General features: G+C 35.2%; 1 pseudogene; it reads left to right on the forward strand.

Moving 5' to 3' along the window:
- The first annotated feature begins 3,714 nt into the window (after positions 1 to 3,714).
- LOC113320703 lies at positions 3,715 to 6,030 on the forward strand (annotated as a pseudogene).
- The last annotated feature ends 3,805 nt before the right edge of the window (positions 6,031 to 9,835 follow it).

Raw genomic sequence — 9,835 nt, forward strand, 5'->3', positions numbered from 1 at the left:
ATCTCTCCCCGACCCTACCCACATATGTAATTAAAATAAACTCAAAAATATGTTATCGGCACCCTCTAGCTCTTCCGTATCATGGTGGCGTGTCTTGGGGATTGTCAGATGTCAGACCTTGTAGAAACTTCAATCATGCATGCTCTCTTTCGTATATAATCAGTACCAACAAAGACTCAGTTTTCTCCAACTATTCTCTGCAACTTTGACATGTTTTTCTCCCGCTTTTGTTGACGTTTAAAAGGGAAGAATGATGGCTCGTACCCCAAGTTACTGGAAATGAAACATGTTATAACATATTCTTGTAATACTATCATTATCGTCAACTCTTGCTTAATTCATTTTCTGAATTTACCATTGAAGTTTAGGCCTTGTTTGGTAAAATTTATAATTATAGATAATCATAAATTGATAAATGATTTTGATATAATCATTCTTATATTATTTTTACAAAAACTTTCTCAATAATTGATTATTTTAGAATAATGCTCTCAAAAAGGAGAGAAAATAATAATGATATAAGATATATTTTTTAGTTGGCTATTATATTTTCCTCTCTATCTCGATAGTCTAGAGAAAGTAAGATGAAAAAAAAATCCAATTTAACTATATTAGAAAAAATAATTTGATTATGATAATTTTTTAAACACTGCTGCATTTAGTGCTACTAGCTTTCTCGGGTTGTTTAAACCTCTGGCTTTACATAAAAACTCCATTTGTTTTGGGCTGCAATCGCCTCACTATTGTATGATATAGCTCCAAAGACAACCTCCTCACAATGTTTGAGGTAAATAATAAGGTTACTGAAGTTTTATGCTCTTCAAGAATTTTCTCATACCTCACTTGAAAACTTTCAAGAAGTGCTGCAGCATCAAATGTACAGTCCAGAGAACTCGGAAATGTTTTCTTTTATTTTATCCTTACCCGGTAGATTTCTCTTTCCAGACGATTTAGGAGGAGTCTTATTTTCCCATTCTTCAAAAGTGTGCAAAATCTTTATACCTACCACAAGAAGGAGTGGTATCATTACTAGATGATAACCTTAAATCAGAAGGCATTGACCAAAGATGAATCTTAGACGCCACCTCAAAAATCTTACTCGTAGGAAGTTGGAGCTGCTCAAGATACCGACGGGCTAAAACATCGAAATTCACAGGAGGAAGTTTTAAATCGATGTACTCAACAATATATTCTGCTTGTGACTCTAAATCCAATTTAGCTAGATTAGAAAAAAAAAATTGATTATGATAATTTATAAAAACAACTTTTTTCTATTTATGATTATAATGAATTTTTCCAATTATGTTTAAAATAATCAATTATTATAATGGTTACCAAGCACATATATAATCCATTATAACTTGCATAATGGATTATAAGATGATAACTCATGAACGATATCTATTTCATTGCACAGATGATGAAAGTTTTATCATCTCATCAAGGTTCGTGAGGAATCGTATTATATCATTTTAATATTTATTTTTTGAACGACAAAGGAACTCTAGGCTTTGGAACACATTTCCAAATACAAAGTTAATATCGAGGACACGAATTCCCATATGTCTTCGATTGGAATAATGTTTTCCAATATGTTATATTCTCATGTGTGCCATTATCTCTTTGGATTTTAAACTTAACCAAACTTCTGCAATATCATAGTATAAACCAATAATATGTAGTCAGAAGATTTTTTATGAAATTTCGCCCTTTTTTTTATGAAGTCTTTTATAATCTCCAACAGTGAAACACATCATTAAAAGATGAAACATTACGATACACCAACCAAAACAAAAAAGATTCAAAGATATTATAAAGCAAAAAAAATAGTTTTGACATTTTCTTTAATACATGGTGAAAAACTATATGAAAATTATAAAAGAGACATAACCCTGGATAAAATAAGAACCATACATAGGTATGGACTTTACATACAGAATCAGACAGAGATACCCACAAAATACTTACCTCGTCATCCTATAAAACTAACTATTTGCTAGAACTATAATTATCTATACAACATCTTCAATCGTAACAGATCGAACTTCTTCATTAATAAGGGCCCCAACTATCATGTATTATTTCCTCGCTTGAACCTGTTGTAGACGTTCCTCCACAATATTTTGTGATTTGTTGTAGAAAGAGATAAAAAGATTCGTTACTCAGACTCGTGAAGGTTGATTTTAGACTTTAATTTTAACACTAAAAATAGAAAACTTATACAAAGATGATATCAAGATTTAAAGAATATCGAGGCTAGGATTCCAATATTTATCAATTTTCAAAGTAACTCAATTCAATAATTATAATTATGCAATTCATACATTCAATTCGTTCTAAATTATGGCGGCAAGTAGATTTTCGGAATAATAACTGTAAAACGAAAGCGCTTAACAATAACAAAAAAGTTGTTCGTTTACATACTGAGGAACAAGAACAAACATAAATAACAATAGTTTTACGATGATAAATATATCTTGCCTTCTGCTTTGGTTATGTTCCAAAACTTACTTATTGACTTTTTTGCTTAAAGGTCATGCAATTGCCAAATTAACTTATCCACTTTTCAGCTTCTGAGAAGTCCAGAAACACTTCTTGCTTCTACTTCTGTATCTAAACATATTATTATACACAACAAGTCAATGTACCCCCAAATTATCTTCACAATATCTTCTTTTTCCTTTTTTTCCAAGCTATTTCCATATTTCCACTCAATTTTTTTTAATTCTTTATGCGGCTTCTGATTCATCCAAAAGTTTTTCCAACTCGATAGAAGCAAATCTACAAGGAAGATATTCTGCTCTTTTCATATAACATCCAAGAATAATCACCAAAAATTCGAAAAATATTATCTCTTTCATGTTTTAGCGAGAATCACAGAAATTTTCCTTTTTTCCTGGTTTTGAATTGAGTCCAATCATGTTTTGTCGCAACAAACTAATACAAATTCAAACATGTCGAAAACTCCAACAAAATTTCATTAAATATTTCTCCAGAAAATTCTACTTTGAGCTGGTGAAGAAGAAGGATGCCCCATCTCCAAAACGGGTATGCCTTTTACCCTCTTAAAACCAAATTTGCTACAAAAGTTTAAATTGCCACATCCAAAGTGGAGAGTTATGAATTGACCCGTTCTTATCTCAACAATTTCTACTTTATTATAATGGTGTGTTTGGTTGCAGAAATTACAATTCAGAGGGATATATAATTCCAAGGAATTACAAATACCAAGAATCGTACAAATCCCTCGTGTGTTTGGTAGCCAAGTAAAATTTTTTGAATACTTGACATTTCCTTGTTTAGATCCCATATACTATTTGGAGACTGTTAAGAGTGAGAAAATGTGGCTTTTAATGTTTTTTAAAAAATGCGTCCAAAAAATCTCTCCTAATTTTTCCAGCAAATTTTAGGGAGAAGTGGTATTCAAAATGGGAATTTGGTGGAATTACAAATCCGGAGGGAAACGTGAATCATAATTCGGATTCGGGCTTCCAAACATCAAGAGAATCATAATTCCACAAAATCCCATAGGCCCATGAATTCCATCTTTAGAATTCGGCATCCAAACCCACATTAAGTTAAGCATGCTGAAACTTTTGCCATTTCAAAAACTGATTTTCTTATCCTCCACATATTGGTGCTAGTGCAACTCTGGAGGATAGCAAGTGGGGTGGAGTATTAGAAATGAAATTTCCAGTTGAAAAGAGTATAAAAAATACAAGAATAAATAGGGTTGGATACCTTACTTTAGCCATGTTTCTCTTGGTTAGGGTTGTCAAGTTAGCAGTTCGGCGACTTTAGGGAAAGTTCGGAGCGGTAAAAGTCTGCGCGAAGTGTCACTGCGTCCTTCTCAACCTGCATTGTGTTAGTATTCTCTCTGCCATAAAAAAAAGGTTAGGCAATTTTTTGTTGTTTCTTTCGCTTTCTGGTGATACCTCATTTGTCTTGTTTGTTTAGTAAACTGCGAACCTCATTGCTCGAGACTGTGGGATGATTAGTCAACTATCAATAGGGAGGATGATACTGTAACTTTAATCTCTAGAAGTGGAACAATCACGGATAGTGAACACCATGGGATCTCTATTTGGACATGAAAACGGTGAGCTTGCTAGTGAATAGGGTTTTTTTTCTATGAATTGAACAACTACCACCAGACAATTGCTTGTGTTTTTCTTATCATGACGAATATTTAAGTCACTGCAAATGTGAGCTAGCGTAGGATGTTGTTTCCGTAATTTAGAACGAGGTTCAATTCCCCCTTCGTGTTAGAGTTTGCACATGTCACTGAATGGAGGACATGGTATGTGTATGTATAGGAGGTTCTTGTTATACGAGTTAATGACAACATACTGATACCATATTGTTAGCACATAGTAGCGCCGTACCTGTTTCTCGATGATAGGGTCCATTTAAATTGGCAGGATAAGCCTCAATTGCAGTATTACAAACAATTTAGAAAGCACACAGGATACCTCTTGGGTTAATTAATCTCGCAACCTAAACTAACACTGACCAGGGTGTTAACTGTTTGTTGTCAGAGTAGTTGCGGCACCCTACAGATTTAGCCTGTAAGATATATCTGGACAGGCAGCTGCTTAGGCTATTTGCCGTGTGCCTTATTGTCTAACCTGTTCAGAAATGTTAACAACTGAAAACATCAGCAATCGTTTCACTGGACCCGTAGCTACTTTGATTCTGTTAATATTCAGACCTGGTCAGTACGATTCCGGGAGTATAGGTAGGATTCATGGAAAATCCTATTAATGAAAAATTCTTGTCCCGTATCTCTTAAACTTTCTTTTGCTAATTGTTATTGCATATTGTGCTCTCTCTTCCTCTAATGTTCTCTTATACCAGTCACATGACATTCAGGACCTGTGATTACAATGTCGTCTTTGATTTTGAAAGGAAAGATACAAAAAATAGGTTCTTAGTCGTTGCTTGCAGGTGGTGAAGCTTAGATTGCAGCAGCAGAAAGGACGAAGCCCTGAGCTCCTCAAGTACAAAGGACCCATACACCATCGTTCGTCAGGACGGCATCCTTGGGCTCTGGGCAGGGGCTGCACCAACTGTTATGCGGAATGGAACAAACCAGGCAGCCACGTTTACAGCCAAGACATTATAGATGTGGTTTTATGGAAAAAGCATGAAGGGTCCAGCCATGGCAGTTCATGGTATCAGGGTTTTTAGCTGAAACTGTGGGTCCAGTTTTGATGTCATGAAAACGAGGCTGATGGCTCGGAGTTGTTCTGGAAATGATGTGAAGTATACGGGCATGGTCCATGCCATCAGAACCATATTCCAAGAAGAAGGTTTGCGTGCTTTGTGGAAAGGATTGCTGCCTCGGCTCATGAGGATTCCACCTTGTCAGGCCATCATGTGGACCGTGGCTAACCAAGTGACCGGATTTTATGAGAAGAGATACAACTTGCTTGCTCCCTTGTAAGTCCTCATCAAGAACACATCTGCTTTTATTTTCTTTCTTTTTTTGGCTCCCAACTTACTGTCAATCTCCGAAATAGGATGTTTTTTCTTCTAAAATGTTCTAGTATTAGCTTTCTGTTCAGTTAAATTAATCCAGGACATGATTCCACCTCAAGGGAAGAAGCCATTTAGAAGAGACTAGGTTGCATATATTGTGAATCCCCCTATTATTCTTTGTTTGTATAACGAAATGCAGGGTTAAATGTTGATGCCAATTCTTGTTTGCATAGAACAAAAGGGTACACAGTTGTGGAACTTACAGATAGATTTTCATTGCTTCTGGTCGGCTTAAATTTGACATGCAGTGTATGTAATATATTGTTGATCTAGGAATTGTCCAATTAGTCTTGTTATATCTTCTCTGAACATTTGTTTGTGTTCATATATATATATATAGTGCACCATCGAAATTTTATTTGAAGTGTGTAATTTCTTTTATAGTTTTCATGGCAAATTGAGTCTTTTGAAAATGCTTCTCAATTTACAGGCAGTAACGCTGTGCTGGATGTCCACTATCTAAACCCTTGGCTGATCTGTTCAGATGCACATTTAGTATTTTATTTAGCTCGGTGACTGGCTCTTTCCCGATCCGGTGCAGTCGATTTTTATTTCTGTCAATTGTACTTCTGGGGGTAGTGCAGTTGTGTTTGCATCATACAATAACATATTTCATGCATATACTATCCAATTTCTCAGGAATCAAATCTTTTTGTTGTTTGTGTATCCTAATAGACCAATCGCACCGCTCCACCGTCCCAACAAACATATATATATATATATGGATCTGCAGCTCTTTGTTCGTAAATGAGATGATATCATTACAAAAGACTCGTTCTACCCATATCATCATATCAACTTCATGTCTCTGTGTATATATTATAGTAGTATTACATTTTGCTATCATGTTTACAACCGGGAGAAAATACTTATTTTATGTCAAGGTCGAAACATTTTCCTCCATCTCTTTCTTATGTCATTCCAATGCATGGGAATTGGCCGAACTTGAGCAATTGTGCTCTTACTGAAAATGCATGTCCTCTGTAGATCAAAATTACGTTCAGTTGATGATGTCTAAACAGTAATTGCCTGGAAGTTCTTTGTTAATTGCTTATGTTGTCGATGGTCTAAATCAAGTAGGCTGTTGGTTTTTTCTTTTTTTCCGACTCATCTGACGTGTCTGAATCTGGCTGATTGGTATCTTACTAAAAAATCGTTAAATAGTAAAATTACTGGAAAATATAGAAATTTAATCAACGAGTCAGGTACAAAATGGTACCCGAGTAGTTCCGAGTCAGCTCTCGAGTCAGAAATTTGTAAAAAATTTGAAGAATCATTGACTAGATTGTTAGCTTGTTAATGAGCATCTAGCTCTAATCATACCAAGATGGTCAACGTGAAGAAGACTACTTGTCTACAAAGCTTGCACTTTAGCTTAGTTTAGACACTTACAGCTACCCATACTCCGTGATACCGTCTAGATGCTTGGTTGGACATAGAGAAAAGGGATAATATCTTCAAAGATTGTTAGTTGTTGACTAGTTTAGTTAGTACCCCGAGCCCACTTGCATGACCAGTTACTTACATTTACGATAACACCTTAAATTTAGTTTGTTTCCTTGCGATATTTTATCATGCCACAAACAAATAATGCGGCTCCTTAAAGCCCCTATGACAAAAAAAAAGTATAGTACTGATTCCTGATTAAGATATTCACCACAAAAGAAAGGTACTAAAGGCATCAAAGAAGAAGACAGAGAAACAGGAAGCTTACTTCCTAAATTTGGAGACTAGTTAAGATTTGGGAATTAAGACCAAATCCATTAGATAAATATACATATATTCTCATATTCTTGCAAAATGAATGCTAGACCTACCCACCCACATCACGTTATTACAACATATTCATTAGCCGCTGCAACTTTCTATAGGGATAGCCAGGCGGATCCAATCCAAGTTGTAGGGACCCATCATGTTGCATGTTTTTTTTAGGTTTTTCAAATCTATACAACAACCTTTCAGAATATGAAACATTAGATCATTGCACTCTGATCTATCATGTTGCTACTCATGAAGCTGTAGTCGTGTATATTTTAGGGGAATCTTTGGTTAGTGTATATGCTGATATCCCATGAAATATCAGTACGAACTTATATTTTAGAGGAATCTTTTGGTAGATGGATAGTACATTTCATCAAGTTGGAGTTGTGGTGAGCATGCATGAACACCATTATTTGATTGACTCACGTCTTCGAGATCCGCTAGTTGATAAAACCCCGACACACATCAATCTACACTCCAATAAAACCACCCACCCATGATGGAGGGTTTTATAGCCTATCCACTTATAAGTTCAAAATTCGACAAAAACCAATTTACTTTGTGGATATTTTGTTTGTTTGTTTTTCCTAACTCTACCGACTCGCCTAAACTTATCTCATGTGAATCTGACTTATTATAACTGACTCAAAAATTATTTAATCTAGTCAATGTGTGATTCGAATACCTCCTAGTCACATTTCCAGTCAAATATCAGAGAATTGTATGATATGGTTTCAGATTTGGTCTGAATCAGATATCGAGTCAGATTCAGATTTTTAAACAGACAATATATAAGGAAACTCACAGATATGGGTTCACTTTACTAGAAGCCATCTTCAATTTGACCCATGGCTTTCCAAACACCGGCCTTTTGTCTATTTTGCATTTGGCACCGAATATGAAGATGAAGTAATTAAGAAAGTGGGGGAGACTGAGGCTTGCATGTCAGGACTAGTAAAACATGCGGTGCATAGGATGCTTAAACTCCTCAATCCCTGCTGCCCAAACTACTAGTAATGTCTAACAAAAATAAAATGTTGCTACTTGTTTCCTTGTTGAAGAATAAACCAAGATACTGTGAAGAAGACAGAAGGGATAAACAAGAGTTGTTGATAAAATAGTATGGATAAACGATAAGAATTGACGCAGTCAGGTTGGATCAATTGGTACAGTTAACATGAAGTGAATGGATAAACAAACGTTGTTGATCCATGGTACGATATTTAGAAGTTTGCGTGGGTTTCAAGTATTACTTGTTTTAGAGTTTGTTTACGTGAGAATATTCTAGAAGAGTCTTTGTTAGAGTTTGATTAAGTTAGGAAAGTGTTTATTGCTTGAGAGTTAAGTTTGTTAATCATATAAATAGGTTGTTAAGCCATGAGTCGAAATACATCAATCAAGAGAAGTTTGTTTGAGTTTTAGTTTGTGTGTGTTTTCATTAAGTCTTTGATATCATATTTTCTACATCTGATATCAGAGCACTGGTATCAGATTCTAGGGTTGTGGGTATGAGAAGTTGAATTGAAGTCAATCAAAGTGCCAGTGTTTGAAGGTAAAAACTTTGAACATTGGAGGTTGCAGATGGAGAGTATTTTTACATACCAAGAAGTATGGGATACTGTGAGAGATGGTTATGTAGAACCAGAACAAGGAGCTGTAGTTGAAGGAGCTGCGCAAACTCTATTAACTGAGAATAGAAAGAAGAATTCTAAAGCTACATATATTTCTCCATCAAGGTGTTCATGAATCTCTTATGGACAGAGTTATCTATATCAAGCAAGCTAAAGGAGCATGGGATGGTTTGGTCAGTTACTACACAGGGTGTGACAAGGTCAAGAAGGTTATATTACAAACCCTAAAGAGAAAATATGAGTTATTGCAGATGGAAACTACTGAAACAATTTCAGATTTTTTCTCAAAAACATTGAATCTTGTCAATGAGATGAAGGATAATGATGATACTGTAGAAGATTCAACAGTAGTCGAAAATATTTTAAGAAGTTTACCTGAGAAGTTTGAAGCAAAAGTAACAGCTACAGAAGAGTGTAACACTGCTGCAACTATGACTCTTAATGAGTTATAGGGTTCATTACAAGCCTATGAACAAAGATTACTAAAAAACACAACTGCTGCAAAACAAGTTGAAGAACCACTTAAAAGTCAAGTTAGCTGGAGAAGCAATCAAGGAAAACCTAATGCTAGTAGATTTCAAGGAAGCTACAACAATGGTGGAAGACCTAATACTGGAGGTTATCAAGGAAGAAAGCCAGTAGACAAAGAAAAAATCCAGTGTTACAACTGTGGAGACTTTGGACATTTTTATTTTGATTGTCCAAAGCCTAGAAGGACAACAGAGAATAACTACAAATCCAATTTCAAAGCCAATATTGCTGAAAGTCAAGAAGAAAAAGAAGAAACACAAGAGCAGAAAGCTGAAAACATGTTACTAGCATGTCACACAGCAGAAGAACAATCTCAACTTAATTGGTACTTGGATACAGGTTGCATCAATCATATGTATGGTAGGAAAGAC

The sequence above is a fragment of the Papaver somniferum genome, chromosome 11 (assembly GCF_003573695.1).
Source record: "Papaver somniferum cultivar HN1 chromosome 11, ASM357369v1, whole genome shotgun sequence".
Taxonomy (NCBI): Eukaryota; Viridiplantae; Streptophyta; class Magnoliopsida; order Ranunculales; family Papaveraceae; genus Papaver; species Papaver somniferum.